Here is an 18,149-nt window from a genome sequence, read left to right on the forward strand (position 1 = left end):
CATCCCGAATATGATTATTTATTCAAGTTACTTCTGACTGGTGACTCTGTGGTTGGAAAATCTTGCCACCTTCTTAGGTTTACAGAAAGCTTCATCAGCACAATGGGTGTGGATTTCAACATAAGAAGTATTAGAGTTAGATGGGAAAACAATCAAGCTTCAAATATGGGACACAGCAGGCCACGAAAGGCTTTGAACAATCACCTCCAGTTATTACAGAGAAGCCCATGGCATCATACCTGTGTACAATGTCACAGGTCAGGAGTCCTTCAATAGTCTCAAAGAGTAGCTGCAGGAAATAGACCATTATGCCAATGAAAATGTCAACAACTCGGTGGTGGGAAACAAATGTGACCTGACCACAGTGAAAGTAGTACATTACACAACAGCAAAGGAATTTGCCAATTCCCTTGCAATTCCTTTCTTGGAAACCAGTGCTAAGAACACAACTAATGTAGAACAGACTTTCCTGATGATGGCAGCTGAGATTAAAAAGTGAGTGGGGGCTGGCACTGTGGCTCACTTGGTTAATCCTCTACCTGCGGCGCCGGCATCCCGTATGGGTGCCCGGTTCTAGTCCCGGTTGCTCCTCTTCCAGTCCAGCTCTCTGCTATGGCCCAGGAAGGCAGTGGAGGATGGCCCAGGTGCTTGGGCCCTGCACCTGCATGGGAGACCCGGAGAAGCACCTGGCTCCTGGCTTTGGATCGGCGTAGTGTGCCTGCCAAAGTGGCCATTTGGGGGATGAACCAATGGAAGGAAGACCTTTCTCTCTGTCTCTCTCTCTCAATAACTCTATATGTCAAAAAAAAAAAAAAAAAAAGCGAGCGGGCCTTAGAGAAACAGCTGGTGGTACAGAGAAGTCCAATTTCAAAATTCAGAGCACTCCAGTCAAGCAGCCTCCATCCTTTTCTCATAGTAATGAATTTGCAATCTGAACCCAAATGAAAAGACAAACTATTTGAATTTCCCCATAAATAGCTATACAACAACAGATTCTCACTGTCTCCACAGAGGTCAGAGATAGTAAATTGTCAATACTGGCTTTTTTTTTTTTTTATTCCCTTGACTGAAGGCAATTTACTTCATTTTCAGAACTGTTTTAAACCTTTGTGTAGTACTTTGTAAAGTAATGTGTGTAATCCTTTTGCTTTCCCGATATCAGATTTTTTCCTATGGTTGGATGGAATATATTTGGTTGATGATTATATTGGCATGTTTAGATGTGGGGTTTAGTCTTCTGAAGATGAAGTTCAGCCAAATTGCACCAAACAGCACAACTAGTGTCTGAAACTTTCCATGCATAAAGTTTAGTGAGATGTTCTATGTGAGATCTGGTCTGCTGGTTCTTCCTTATAGAGTTATCAATGGAAACATTACACTATCTGATTAACAGTTTCTTCATATTCTGCATATAATTTATGGCTGGAGGATATTGCAATTTGTTGCAAATTTTATAACAAAGCAACTGAAGACATTTTTAATAATACTATGCTTATTGGAGTAATATTAACAAAGGATTTTTTATAGCTTTAAATGCTTGCATTTGAACAATTAATGCTAAAGTATGTACATTACATACGAGCTCATATAGTCTCCTTCAGCTCTTGTGATTTGATTTGATTTCCAGTCCTTCAAACTGTTCTACATCAATAACAGAGACTCTGTTGTTACAGAGCTTTGAAAGGAATGTAAAAGAAAATGAGCTGTTGGTTTCTTATGGATACCTCCATGACACCAAGACATTATGAGTAAGGAAAAATCATGAGACCCTCAAGCCTTAAAGTTTTCAAGATTCTTAAGATATAAAGAAAGAAAATTAAGGAATTAACTATTATAGTTATTGTATTATAATTCCAGGTCTACTCAAATCTTAAAGTGTAGAAACTATTTTCTGGTTAAAGGTTTTGAAAGAAAAAAATTTTTTTAAAAGAATGGCTAATTTTTTTTTTTGACAGGCAGAGTGGATAGTGAGAGAGAGACAGAGAGAAAGGTCTTCCTTTTTGCCGTTGGTTCACCCTCCAATGGCCGCTGCAGCCGGCACATCGCGCTGATTGGAAGCCAGGAGCCAGGTGCTTCTCCTGGTCTCCCATGCAGGTGCAGGGCCCAAGCACCTGGGCCATCCTCCACTGCCTTCCCGGTCCATAGCAGAGAGCTGGCCTGGAAGAGGGGCAACCGGGATAGAATCCGGCGCCCCAACCAGGACTAGAACCTGGTGTGCCAGCGCCGCAAGGCGGGGGATTAGCCTGTTAAGCCACGGCGCCGGCCAAAAGAATGGCTATTATCCAAAAATCAAAAAATAGCAAATGCCGGTGAGTTTGTAGAGAAAAAGGTGCCCTAATACAGTGTTGGTGGGAATGCAAGCTGGTAAACCATTATGGAACACAATATGGAGATTCCTCAGAAAACTAAAAATAGATCTACCATATGATCCAGCCATCCTACTTCTGGGAATATATCTAAAGGAAAGGAAATCAACATATGAAAGAGATACCTGCACTCCCAGGTTTATAGCAATTCAATTTGCAATAGCTAAGATATGGAATCAACCCAGATGTCCACCAGTTGGTGAATGGAGACAGAAAACGTGATATATTACACAATGGAATATTACTCAGCCATAAAAAATGAAATCTTAACATATGCAACAAAATAGATGCAGGTGTAGATCCTTATGCTAAGTGAAACAAGCCAGACCCAGAAAGAAAAATATCACATTTTCTCTTATTTTTGTTGTCAATACATAGAAAGAGTTAACAATTATGTGGATATCATTTGGTATATGTAAATACTGCTTCCCTGGGTCACACCATGTAAATGACAATATACTGTTCTTTCCCACATTAAAAAAAAAAAAAATGGAAAGGGGAGACGGGAATAGTGTGGACTCTTGGGATACTAGTAAAGTTTTGTTCTTTACTTGGGCGTTGGTTATGAGTGTGTGCAGAGGGCAAAAACTTATTTATCTGTATACATATGTGCATTTTTGAAGAGTATACAGAATTTTAATAAAAAATTTTTAAAACATAGATATGTGGTTGAATTACTGATGCTATAATCTACTTGCACTTATAGCAACTACTGATATACTTAATTTTATCTCCTCACCATTTCCGGCATTTTTTTTCCCTGCATTGTCTTTTCTATATCTGCTTCTTTCTTCCTTTTTTTTAAAGATTTATTTATTTACTTGAAAGTCAGAGTTAGAGAGAAGAGAGGCAAAGAGAGGGAGAGAGAGAGAGAGAGAGGTCTTCCATCCGATGGTTCACTCTCTAATTGGCCGCAATGACCGGAGCTGTGCTGATCCGAAGCCAGGAGCCAGAGATTCTTCTGGGTCTCCCACATGGGTGCAGGGGCCCAAGGACTTGGGCCATCTTCTACTGCTTTCCCAGGCCATAGCAGAGAGCTGGATCAGAAGTGGAGCAGCCAGGTCTCAAACCAGCGCCCATATGGGATACCAGTGCTTCAGGCCAGGGTGTTAACCCACTGCACCACAGCGCTGGCCCCTGCTTCTTTCTTCTTTTGGACTGAGAACTTCCCAGTTTTCCTGTCTACAACTTTAGAGGTTATACTAAGTATTTCAATACGCATCCTTCTAAAATATCATTTTCATTCTCTGAACAATACAAAAAACTTAAAGCAGTAACTTCAGTCACTTTGCTTCTCCATCTCTAAGCTATATAATTAAGAGAACTTTTCTCTTAAACTGCTGAGTCCCTAGGTATGTGGCACAAGAGGGTCTTTCAGTATTTACATTTGCTTCCAGTACTGAATGTTTGGAGGTTTCACACCATGCAACCTTACAGCCATGTCTACTCATCCTGATAAAAGTCTCCTTATAAAGTCATATTACTTATATTTGTTCTATGTAGGAGAAACTGAAGCCCTGGAAAAGTAAATACTTTATTCAAGGTTAGTCAACTAGTTAATGGGAGACAAAGGCCTTTCGGACTCCCAAGTCTGTACATCTAGCGATAGAATACCAAGAGAAAGCATCACTTACTTTTTCAGAATATTGTTAACATTTTTGTGCTAAACAGGTGCAGGTAACACAACAATGGATACACATGGTACTGCCTCACATGTCACAAATATTAGTATTCCCCCTGAATATAGCTTTCCATGAACTTCAGTAAAGATAATTTGCAGAAATATCAACATTTTTAATATCTAAGAAACTATTTCTATTGAAATCAATGTTCCTACATTAACTTTCAGACAGCAATAATGATTATGTGATCATATGTTACTATAATCTTAAAAGCTAATGGATGAGATCCATTACATAGAATTAATTATATTCAAATAGTTTTATTAATTTCATGAATCAACTCTAATTGATTACAATCTTACATTTTCCTTAGTTGATAATAGTCGTATGCTCTCATGTGACAGAGAGTACACTTTCTCTTTATGCTTTGAGAATGGCATTTCCTATATACAGTTTCTTTCTTAAACAACTTCTCACCTAATTTCCTTAATTTGGCACAAGTGTTTCCCTAAATCTAAGCTGTCTTAATCATCTCTTGTTACTCTATGTTTCTGTGCCAATGCAGAGGAGCAAACTCCTTCTAGCTGGATAAACTGGACGGCAGTAGCAAATTTATGCTTACAGGAAGAATATCTTTAATGCCTTCATGGCACAAGAATATTCACAGAATATATCATCTTGTTTGGGTGGAAGAGTGAAAAAATTACAAGACTGATTCTCCTGAAAAATGTCTCATGAGATGTGAATGGCTCAGTACTACAGAGCCATAGTTAACTCAGTAAGAAGGCACACTTGAGTCTTTCACAACCTTTCTAAAGCCAGGCCCCATCAGAAAACTAGTGGTTTTGCTAATGCTACAGATCCACCCAGCAATAGAAATTGGTAAGCGTGATTCCTAAATTCTAAGGTCACAACGTGTTCCATCTGCATGACCCATGAATACAGAGGGTTTGCTTAGCCATCATCCTGAAGTATGGGGCCGCTAGCACTCCTCCTGGGGTGATCAGTGTTGACACCAACGTGGAGGAGAAATTCCCCAGGGTATATAACAATCTCTTACAACTAAACACTAAAAAATACAAATAACCCAGTTTTAAAATGAGCAAAGGATTTGAAAAGACATTTCTCCCAAGAACATATATAAAGGATCAATAAGCACATGAAAAGATGTTCAACATTAGCCACTTTGAAAATGCAAATGAAATCATGATGCTATAATAAAATGGCTAATTAAAGACTAATGATGCTAAGTACTGGTGAACATGTAGAGCAACTTAAGCTCTTATACACTAGTGGTGGCAAAATAAAATAGGACAAATATTTAATAAAACACTTTGACAGTTTCTTTAAAAATTAAACATAAGCCTTCTATATGACACAACCACTACATCCACAGGCATTTACCCCCAAAATATGAAAGAATATGTCCTTTAAAAGTCTTCTATACAGGTGGAGAGCATGGGAGCCCAAGTTCGGGACACCAGCAGCAGACTCAACGCACCAGCGCTGGAACGCAAGGTGAGCCGAACCACAATAGCCCGAGACACCAGCGGGCAAGCGGAAAGAGGAGGCTAGAGGGAACGAGGCTTGAAACTTCGTGGGGAAAAGTTCACCAGGCTAACTAGAAGAGAGAGAGGAAAAAAATAAAAAAAAGCGACCGATACGGACACAAGTTTCTCTCTCTCCGCTCACCTCTCAGAGGCGAGCAAGACAGAGCAGGCGCCATTTTGGACATACGTCATAAGCAGGGCGACCTCAGGTCTGCACCAGCCCTGAGCCTAGCAGAAAAACCTGACTCTGGGGGGAGGGGTGAAATAACAGGAGATTAGCATCTAACTTGGCAACCCAGTGGGAGATTGCAGGAGAATTGGAGCCCACACTGAGGGCAGCAGAGATTCCCTGTGTGGTCCTTGGGAAAGAGCTTCCAATCTCTGGCTCCTGTGGGTATATCATTTGCCTGCTAACTACCTCCAATTACATTCAGCTGTGCGGAATTACTTCCCTTTTGAATCAAAAAAGAGAGAGATTTACCACACCTAACCTGGGAGTGTCATCTTTGACACACCCTCAGCCCTGAGGAACCAAACACAGCTCTCAGTCCACACTCATCTCAAGCCTCTAAGGCACCACTGAAAGCAGACAGTCCACTTAATATAGAGCCATAGTGTAACAAGAAAAAACACCACAGTGAAGAAACCCAGTATCTCCAACATCCCAAACAACAAACGCAAAAACCGAGGTAACAAGAACAAGGAAGACACTATGACACCCCCAAATGAAAAAGACACCCCAATTCAAGATTATGAAGATGAGGAGATAGGAGAAATGCAAGAAGTGGATCTCAAAAAATTGATAAGAACATTAAGAAGTTCTCAAAAACAAATTCTTGAACTACAGAAATCCTTCATGGACAAGATAGAAAATCTCTCTCGTGAAAATGAAATATTAAGGAGGAATCAAAATGAATTGAAACAACTAGTGGAACAAGAAATGGTGATAGTGATGAGAAATCATAATGAAATGAAGAATTCAATAGATCAAATGACAAACACATTAGAGAGTCTTAAAAACAGAATGGACGAAGCAGAAGAGAGACTATCAGACTTAGAAGACAGAGAACAGGAAAGGAAACAATCAAATCAAAGAAAAGAAGAAGAAATCAGAAATCTAAAAAATACTGTCAGGAATCTACAGGATACTCTTAAAAAACCCAACATTCGGGTTCTAGGAGTACCTGAAGGCATGGAGAGGGAGAAAGGATTAGAAGGCCTTTTTAGTGAGATACTAGCAGAAAATTTCCCAGGTTTGGAGAACGACAGAGACATCCTAATACAGGAAGCTCATAGAACCCCTAATAAACATGACCAAAAGAGATCCTCACCACGACACGTCGTAATCAAACTCACCACAGTGAAACACAAAGAAAAGATCCTAAAATGTGCAAGAGAGAAACGCCAGATTACTCTCAGAGGATCTCCAATTAGACTCACAGCTGACTTCTCTTCAGAAACCCTGCAAGCTAGGAGAGAATGGCGAGACATAGCCCAGGTGCTAAGAGAGAAAAACTGCCAGCCCAGAATATTATATCCTGCAAAGCTCTCATTTATGAATGAAGGTGAAATTAAGACCTTTCACAGCAAACAGACATTGAAAGAATTTGTCGCCACTCGTCCAGCCCTGCAAAAGATGCTTAAAGATGTGTTACATACAGAAACACAGAAACACGGTCACCAATATGAAAGAAGGTAAAGGTAGGAAACCTCACACCAAAAGATCACAGGAATCTCAAACCATATATTAGAAAGTATCTTTGGCTAATGGCAGGGCAAAGTTACTCCTTCTCAATAGTCACATTGAATGTTAATGGCTTGAACTGTCCAGTTAAAAGACACCCCTTGGCTGATTGGGTTAAGGAACAAAACCCATCCTTTTGCTGCTTACAAGAAACCCATCTATCCAACAATGATCCATACAGGCTGAGAGTGAAAGGCTGGAAAAAGATATACCACACCAACAGAAATGAAAAGAGAGCGGGCGTAGCCATCTTAATATCAGACAACATAAACTTTACCACAAAAACTGTTAGGAGAGACAAAGAGGGGCACTATATAATGATTAAGGGATCCATTCAACAGGAAGATATAACGATTATCAACGTATATGCACCTAATTACAGGGCACCAGCTTATTTAAAAGACTTGTTAAGGGACTTAAAGGGAGACTTAGACCCCAATACAATAGTACTGGGGGACTTCAATACTCCACTCTCAGAGATAGACAGATCAACAGGACAGAAGATCAACAAGGAGACAGTAGATTTAAATGACACTATAGCCCAAATGGATCTAACAGATATCTACAGAACATTTCATCCTACATCTAAGGACTTTACATTCTTCTCAGCAGTACATGGAACCCTCTCTAGGATTGACCACATACTAGGCCATAAAGCAAGTCTCAGCAAATTCAAAAGAATTAGAATCATACCATGCAGCTTCTCAGACCACAAAGGAATGAAATTGGAAATTGGCAACTCAGGAATCCCTAGAGCACGTGCAAACACATGGAGATTGAACAACATGCTCCTGAATGAACAATGGGTCATAGAAGAAATTAAAAGAGAAATCAAAAATTTTCTGGAAGTAAATGAGGATAACAGCACAACATACCAAAACCTATGGGATACAACAAAAGCAGTGTTAAGAGGAAAGTTTATATCAATAGGTGCCTACATCAAGAAATTGGAAACACACCAAATAGATGAGCTTTCAAGTCATCTCAAGGATCTAGAAAATCTGCAGCAAACCAAACCCAAACCCAGTAGGAGAAGAGAAATAATTAAAATCAGAGAAGAAATCAACAGGATTGAATCCAAAAAAACATTACAAAAAATCAGCCAAACGAGGAGCTGGTTTTTTGAAAAAATAAACAAAATTGACACCCCATTGGCCCAACTAACTAAAAAAAGAAGAGAAAAGACCCAAATCAATAGGATCAGAGATGAAATGGGAAACGTAACAACAGACACCACAGAAATAAAAAGAATCATCAGAAATTACTACAAGGACTTGTATGCCAGCAAACAGGGAAATCTATCAGAAATGGACAGATTCTTGGACACATACAACCTCCCTAAATTGAGCCAGGAAGACATAGAAAACCTAAACAGACCAATAACTGACACAGAAATTGAAACAGTAATAAAGGCCCTCCCAACAAAGAAAAGCCCAGGGCCAGATGGATTCACTGCTGAGTTCTACCAGACATTTAGAGAAGAACTAACTCCAATTCTTCTCAAACTATTCAGAGCAATCGAAAAAGAGGGAATCCTCCCAAATTCTTTCTATGAAGCCACCATCACCTTAATTCCTAAGCCAGAAAACAATGCAACATTGAAAGAGAATTACAGACCAATATCCCTGATGAACATAGATGCAAAAATCCTCAATAAAATTCTGGCCAATAGATTGCAACTACACATCAGAAAGATCATCCACCCAGACCAAGTGGGATTCATCCCCGGTATGCAGGGATGGTTCAACATTCGCAAAACAATCAACGTAATACACTACATTAACAGACTGCAGAAGAAAAACCATATGATTCTCTCAATAGACGCAGAGAAAGCATTTGATAAAATACAACACCCTTTCATGATGAAAACTCTAAGCAAACTGGGTATGGAAGGAACATTCCTTAATACAATCAAAGCAATATATGAAAAACCCACGGCCAACATCCTATTGAATGGGGAAAAGTTGGAAGCATTTCCACTGAAATCTGGTACCAGACAGGGATGCCCTCTCTCACCACTGCTATTCAATATAGTTCTGGAAGTTTTGGCCAGAGCTATTAGGCAAGAAAAAGAAATTAAAGGGATACAAATCGGGAAGGACGAACTCAAACTATCCCTCTTTGCAGATGATATGATTCTTTATTTAGGGGACCCAAAGAACTCTACTAAGAGACTGCTGGAACTCATCGAAGAGTTTGGCAAAGTAGCAGGATATAAAATCAATGCACAAAAATCAACAGCCTTTGTATACACAGGCAATGCCACGGCTGAGGAAGAACTTTTAAAATCAATCCCATTCACAATAGCTACAAAAACAATCAAATACCTTGGAATAAACTTAACCAAAGACGTTAAAGATCTCTACGATGAAAACTACAAAACCTTACAGAAAGAAATAGAAGAGGATACCAAAAAATGGAGAAATCTTCCATGCTCATGGATTGGAAGAATCAATATCATCAAAATGTCTATTCTCCCAAAAGCAATTTATACATTCAATGCAATACCCATCAAGATCCCGAAGACATTCTTCTCAGATCTGGAAAAAATGATGCTGAAATTCATATGGAGACACAGAAGACCTCAAATAGCCAAAGCAATCCTGTACAACAAAAACAAAGCCGGAGGCATCACAATACCTGATTTTAGGACATACTACAGGGCAGTTGTTATCAAAACAGCATGGTACTGGTACAGAAACAGATGGATAGACCAATGGAACAGAATAGAAACACCAGAAATCAATCCAAACATCTACAGCCAACTTATATTTGACCAAAGATCCAAATCTAATCCCTGGAATAAGGACAGTCTATTCAATAAATGGTGCTGGGAAAATTGGATTTCCACATGCAGAAGCTTGAAGCAAGACCCATACCTATCACCTTACACAAAAATTCACTCAACATGGATTAAAGACTTAAATCTACGACCCGAAACCATCAAAATTATTAGAGAGCATTGGAGAAACCCTGCAAGATATAGGCACAGGCAAAGACTTCCTGGAAAATACTCCAACAGCACAGGCAGTCAAAACCAAAATTAACATTTGGGATTGCATCAAATTGAGATGTTTCTGTACTTCAAAAGAAACAGTCAGGAAAGTGAAGAGGCAACCAACAGAATGGGAAAAATATTCGCAAACTATACTACAGATAAAGGATTGATAACCAGAATCTACAAAGAAATCAAGAAAATCCACAACAACAAAACAAACAACCCACTGAAGAGATGGGCCAAGGACCTCAATAGACATTTTTCGAAAGAGGAAATCCAAATGGCCAACAGACACATGAAAAAATGTTCAAGATCACTAGCAATCAGAGAAATGCAAATCAAAACCACAATGAGGTTCCATCTCACCCCGGTGAGAATGGCTCACATTCAGAAATCTACCAACAACAGATGCTGGAGAGGATGTGGGGAAAAAGGGACACTAACCCACTGTTGGTGGGAATGCAAACTGGTTAAGCCACTATGGAAGTCTGTCTGGAGACTCCTCAGAAACCTGAACATAACCCTACCATACAACCCAGCCATCCCACTCCTTGGAATTTACCCAAAGGAAATTAATTTGGCAAATAAAAAAGCCATCTGCACATTAATGTTTATTGCAGCTCAATTCACAATAGCTAAGACCTGGAACCAACCCAAATGCCCATCAACAGTAGACTGGATAAAGAAATGATGGGACATGTACTCCATAGAATACTATACAGCAGTAAGAAACAACGAAACCCAGTCATTTGCAACAAGATGGAGCAATCTGGAAAACATCATGCTGAGTGAATTAAGCCAGTCCCAAAGAGACAAATATCATTTGTTTTCCCTGATCGGTGACAACTGAGCGCCAAAAGGGAAACCTGTTAAGTAAAATGGACACTATAAGCAATAATGAACTGATCAGCTCCTGTCCTGACTTTAGATGTACAATGTAATACTTTATCCTTTTTAGTATTTGTTGTTGTTGTTGTTGTTCTAGTACTATTGGTTGAACTCAGTAATTAACACACAATTATTCTTAGGTGTTTAAATTTTAACTGAAAAGTGATCCCTGTTAAATCTAAGAGTGGAAAAAGAGAGGGAGGAGATGAACAATTTGGAACATGCTCAATCGGACTGGCCGCAAATGGTGGAGCTAGAAATGTGCCAGGGGATTCCAACACAATCCCATCAAGATGGCATGTACCAATGCCATCGCACTAGTCCAAGTGATCAATTTCAGCTCACAATTGATAGCTCTGATAGGTCTAAGAGTCAAAGAGATCACACAAACAAGACAAGTATCTGCTAATACTAACTGATAGAATCAAAAAGGGAGAGAAAGATCCAACATGGGAAGTGGGATACACAGCAGACTCATAGGATGGCAGATGTCCTAAACAACACTCTGGCCTCAGAATCAGCCCTCAAGGCATTCAGATCTGGCTGAAGAGCCCATGAGAGTATAGCAGGCATGGAAAGCCAAGATATCATGGAAAAAAAAAAAAAGACCTAAATGAATGATCTCTGTGAGTGAGATCCCAGTGGAAAGAACGGGGCCATCAAAGAAGGAGGTACCCTTCTCCGAAGGGAGGAGAGAACTTCCACTTTGACTATGACCCTATCGGAATAAGATCAAAGTCAGCGAACTCTAAAGGCTTCCATAGCCCTGGCAACTCATGACTAGAGCCTAGGGAGATTACTGACGCCATGAACAGGAGTGTCAAATTGTTAAATCAGCAACAGGAGTCACTGTGTACTTACACCCTATGTAGGATCTGTCCCTAATGTGTCGTCTAAAGCCAAGTGATGCTATAACTAGTACTGAAACAGTATTTTTATACTTTGCGTTTCTGTGTGGGCACAAACTGATGAGGTCTTCACTAATTATATACTGAAGTGATCTTCTGTATATAAAGAGAATTGGAAATAAAAAAAAAACAACATGGTGTTAAAATGGAAATGGCATAGAAAATTAGTTAATTTGAAAAAAAAATTATGTAGGATCTCTGTCTTTAATGTGCTGTACATTGCTATTTAATGCTATAATTAGTAATCCAATGGTAGTTTTTTCACTTTATGTTGCTATATGGGCAAAATGTTGAAATCTTTACCTAATATATACTAAACTGATCTTCTGTATACAAAGAGAATTGAAAATGAATCTTTACATGAATGGAAGGGGAAAGGGAGCGGGAAAGGGGAGGGTTGCGGGCGGGAGGGAAGTTATGGGAGGGGGAAAGCCATTGTAACCCATAAGCTATACTTTGGAAATTTATATTCATTTATTCATTAAATGAAAGTTTAATAAAAATAAATAAATAAATAAATAAAGTCTTCTATACAAATGGTGATAACAGTATTATTTGTAAAAATCAAAACTAGAACAATCCAAGTGTCCATCCTCTTGGTAAACGGAAGCTATATTCATCAATGACACTGCTTCACATTAAAAAAAAAGACTGAACTTCTGTTAATTACTGAAGATGAATTAATCTCAAACCAATGACCTTGGGTGAAGAAGACAGAACAGAATATATAATATATTCTTATATATATACAAAACTCTGTAAAATGCAACAAATCTATAGCAACACTAAACAGATCAATGGTTAGATTATGGATAGGTGAAAGTAGAGAAATGCAGAAGCAAGAGTTATAAAGGAATATGAGACAATATTGAAGGTATGTAGATATGCTCATTATTTTAACTTCATGAGAATTTCACAGATGCATACATACCCATATTAAAACATCACCCCTCCCTTCAGATATTTACTAACAATGGCAGCAGCAACTATATCAACATTGAAACTAACTAGAAATAGAAAAGCGACTATAACAGGTCACTTTTGCCCACCTATTATAATGACTTCAAGTTTACTAGAAAAAATAGGATCATTATAGTCATTCCAGAGACAGAAAGATAGCCCCATCTAAGTGATGGTCAAGACTGATTATGACACTGCTATGGTATCTATTGTTATGGTTTCTTTCTTTCTTTCTTTCTTTTTTTAAAAAAAGATTCATTTATTTATCTGAAAGAGTTACAGAGAGAGAAGGAGTGGCAGAGAGAGAGAGAGAGAGGTATTCCATCCTCTGGTTCACTCCCCAGTTGGCCGCAATGGCCGAAGCTGCACGAATCCAGAGCCAGGAGCCAGGGTCTCCCACGTGGGTGCAGGGGCCCAAGGAATTGGGCCATCTTCCACTGGTTTCCCAGGCCATGGCAGAGAGCTGGATCAGAAGTGGAGCAGCTGGAATTCGAACCAGCATCCATATGGGATACCAGCATGCAGGCTGCGGACTTACCCGCTATGCCACAGAGCTGGCCTCTATGGTTTATTTCTAATTTAATCTTGACATTTCTCTTGAGAGTGTCTAAAACCTTTGATTAAGGGAATGGAAAAGTTAAGTTCAGGTGTGTCAATCAAGTAAGAAATAATGAGAAAGTGAAACCAAAATGCATCCAATGGGAAGGACTACCGCAGGTCCCACAGAAGTTGAGACATAAATAGAAGGATGCTGGAAAGTATGGAGGGAGCAAGGAGCCCAGGCAGCAAACTGGGAACTGGACAGCTTTAGTAAGGTCCATGGGTGTTATTCCACAGGCTTTCCACCAAGAACTGTGCATTGATTCATTTAGATGGGGAATTTATTTAGTTGACTCTGGTGCTGACCATTGGGGTTTATCATGTTCAGCGGCTATGGAGTGTGTTGGGTTTTGGATCAGTGGTGTAAACAGAACAAATAGACCATATCATAAACAACCACACAGGGTTGGAAAGCTGTAAGTAGCCCAGAGCTGATGGTGTGATTAGGTTTCAATTAATTTATGTCAGGCCTAAAAACAAATGTCAAGGCAGCAACTATATTAAAGAAATCTGTGACGTGTGCATATACTGAAAGGGTGTGAAAAGTTTATTAATCACATCATGAGGCTTTCTGGGAAGAGTAGAGTAAGCTCTCAAACAGATTCAAAAATAACTTGAGAGAGAAAATTGCAATGACTGGCTTTGGCTTTTATTGAAGTTAAGAGGTGAGGCTAGGGTAAGTATTCTACAAGCTGGAGCTTGTGTTGTTTGAACTGCAAGGCAACACAAAAGGAGAATGTTTGCAAGCTTTCTTACAGGCTTGTCCAAATGTGAAGCAATAAGAAGAAAGAGGTGGGGGCTTGAAAGTGGTTGGTATTCAAACATCAAGAATGGTGTCAGATACTTTATTACAATTCATTCTGATCACTTTTATATGCCAAGTATCATTTAATTGAACTTGAACTCAGGGAAGTCATGGGAGTTTATGTGACCTGCAGCAGGATACTAGTAAGGGGGGTGAGATTCTATTGAATGCTTTGTTCAAGAACCTGGTAATGTGCATCTTGAAGAGTGAAATGAGGAGCATGGTCATTATTAATAATGCCTGTCATTCTGAGGAGGATAAGGAGTGTCCTGGTGAGGTCCTGTATGCGGTTTTAGTATGTGTTTGCCTGGGTGAGACTTTGTCTTACACTTTTTTTTTTTGACAGGCAGAGTGGACAGTAGAGAGAGAGACAGAGAAAAAGGTCATTTTTAAGTATCTGTGAGAGAGAAAATGTCTAGAGTTCTTTATCTCAAATGGAGCAACTTTGGACAAAGAATTTTTACTGCCATTGATCAGATCAGATGGACACATTATTGAAAATAGTGAGGAAATATATTAAAACTTGTGGATGGTGGCAATTATTTCCCAGAACGTTCTCTATTACTAAGATGACTGCCTAACGTTTAGCCATTCATGCTAACCCTTGAGTCTCTTCCTTTAGCAGGGACTTCCAGGTGAAAGTAAGTGTTCAGTGAGCTTCATATGTATGGTGATGGCAAGACCATCTGTAAAATATACAAATTCCTTTGCTCTTCATTCCTCTGATTCCAAGGGATTCCCATGTAGTCAAGGAGTTCAGGAGCAGTGTGGCCTCTAGCACCATGATATCTGGCAAGAGACTACGGATAAGAAAAGCCAACATCTCCTTCAGGTATTGTACACTAGAGATCTCAGGTTTGACCACACCTTATTTTTAAATCATTTTTTATTTATATAAGCTGAACACATTTCAACTATTTCATATATACAGATTTAGGAGCATAGTGTTACTTCCCAGCCTACCCTCCCTCCCATGCTCCTATTCACCCTCCTCCTTCCTTTCTTATTCTTTCTTTCAATTTTTACAGTGACATACTTTCAGTTTGTTTTATAATAATAAGCTTAATCCTAACTAAGTAAGAATTACAGGTACCACCTCCATTGTAGAAGGAGGTTTTGGCGGCAATACCAAGCTTGCGGGGTTGGGGAGAATGCTACTTCCATAAAACAAGACATAATAGAAAGCTGGATATAGAAGGTGACAGAGAAACTCTATCTCAAGGAAACAGGAAGTGTGGCCAGCAGTTTTCACTCTATGGCAGATAGTGTGCAGCTAGGAGGGAAGTCTCTCATGTCAGAAGTCAGTATCGGTAAGAAAGGTAGATTACTTCTAGCCAAAATGGCAGACCAGAGAACTCCAAGAGACACAAGAGGAGGCTGCTACAGCCTCTACTGTGAAGGAATGTCTGGGGGGAGCTAATGGAAGTACCTAGTTTATTGCACTTTGACAGGTTCTAGACCTCTGTCGTGCAGGACAGAAACGTAACAGCACAAATTAGTTCATGCAAAACTTGCACCTGAGGAATGCATTGCCTCTAAAACATACAAATTCCTAAAAGACACTGGGCTTATTTTAACATTGTTGGTGCTCGAAGGGTCAGTAACTATTTCTTGAAAATATAATGGATAAAAATGTCCTTGACTGATCAAATAATGCCCCAAAACGTCATTTATATGGTACTATGGCTTTAAAATATGTGTTGGGAAATTTAATACCCAATGCAATACTGTTAGGAGGGGAGGCCCAATGAGGGGTATTTAATTTTTGAGGGGCTTCACCTTCATGAATAGATTCATGCCATTTCGTGGGAGTGGTTAGTTATGTTGGGAGTGCTCTGTTAGCAGATCCAGTTTGGTCTTCTCTTGCTCTCTCAGATTCTCTTGCCTTTCCACTCCCCACTATGGGATGACAGAACACAAAAAACTCCGACCTCAGACTTCCCAGCTTCCAGAAGAGTAAGAAATGTTTCTCTGTTTTTATAGAGTACCCAGTCTGAGATAGTCTGCTACAGCAACACAAAATGGACTAAGGTTGCAAGATGCTATACATTATGTGAGGGCAATGGCCTATCTCTTCTTTGAACTCTTTAGTGAATATTTCTGTCTTTAATGAGTGCCTCCCAAACAAAAATGGTTTTACAAATTTTGTAAGATGCAATCTTCTAGAGTATGCATCACTTTGTTTATTTTGCTTATGAGAGTCACAGGTAATTTCCTATTTCCATTTCCTATAGCTGCATTTAAAAGTGTCTCGATGGAGCTGGCATTGTGGTAAAGCTGCTACCTGTGATGCTGGCAGCCAATACGGTGCCTATTGGTCCTGGATGATCTACATTTTTTTTTTGCTCTACATTTTTTTAAAGATTTATTTATTTTACTTGAAAGTCAGAGTTACACAGAGAGAGGAGAGGCAGAGAGAGAGAGAGAGAGAGGTCTTCTATCCGATGGTTCACTCCCCAATTGGCTGCAATGACAGGAGATGCAGCGATCCAAAGCCAGGAGCTCCCACATGGGTACAGGGGCCCAAGGACTTGAGCCATCTTCTACTGCTTTCCCAGGCCACAGCAGAGAACTGGACAGGAAGTGGAGCAGCCGGGTCTCAACCCAGCGCCCACATGGGATGCTGACACTTCACACAACAGGGCGTTAACCCGCTGTGCTACAGCGCTGGCCCCGGATGCTCCACTTTTAATCCAGCTCCCTGCTAATGGCCTTGGAAAAGCAGCAGAAGATGGCCCAAGTGCTTGGGCCCCTGTCACCCACATGGGAGATCTAGATGAAGCTCTTGGTTCCTGGCTTCAGTCTAGCCCAATCACAATTCTGGGGAGTGAACCAACAAATGGAAGATCTCTATGTCTCTGTCTCTCCCTCTCATTGTACATGGCTTTCAAATAAATAAATATTTTTAAAAGTGTCTAGATGTTTCAGTTTATTTTATGTTCAGTTATTAAAGTTTTTAGTTGTACATATTTATAGAGTACAGCATGATAATTTGAAACATGTATTCAGCATATGATGATCATATCATGTTAGTTTACAATATCATATCCTTAAGTTAAAAAAATTTGATTACCATTTATAAATATACATATTTATGGTGTATAGTATATTTTAATAAATATATGTAATATAAGCTGATCAAATCAGTTTCCTTGTTATAACTATGTTTGGAACCATTGAACTCCTATCTTATATTTGTCCATAAAACATGTAAAAGGTTACTATGTGTTGTAGTACCCACTGGGTTATGGAACACTAGAGCTGATTTCTTCTGTGTTTTAACACTTGTTCAGTTGATTTTAAATAATCAATAAATGGCTTTCTGGGAAAAGATGTGTAGGATGCTAATGTTACACTTCAAAGAACTAAAAAAATATAAAGACAAACTAAGCCCAAAGTCAGTAGAAGAGAGAAAATAATAAATAATAGAGCAAAAATAAATAAAATACAGACTATAAAACATCAGAAAAGATCAACAAAACTAGGAGTTGAACTTTTTTCAAAAACAAATTTTACAAACCTTGAGCTGGACTAAGAAACAGAGGTAAGATTCAAATAAATATAATTAGAAATGAAAGAAGAGACATTATAAATGATACAACAGAAATAGAAATGATCACAAAATACTACTCTGAATAAATGTATGCCAACAAATTGGATAATCTAAGGAATGGATGTTTCTAGAAATATAGAATCTGAATCATAAAG

At 39.2% G+C, this 18,149-nt stretch overlaps 1 pseudogene; it reads left to right on the forward strand.

The window, feature by feature from the left end:
* Nucleotides 1-8,863, forward strand: LOC133765306 (ras-related protein Rab-1A-like; annotated as a pseudogene).
* The last annotated feature ends 9,286 nt before the right edge of the window (nt 8,864-18,149 follow it).

The sequence above is a fragment of the Lepus europaeus genome, chromosome 8 (genome assembly GCF_033115175.1).
Source record: "Lepus europaeus isolate LE1 chromosome 8, mLepTim1.pri, whole genome shotgun sequence".
Lineage (NCBI taxonomy): Eukaryota > Metazoa > Chordata > Mammalia > Lagomorpha > Leporidae > Lepus > Lepus europaeus.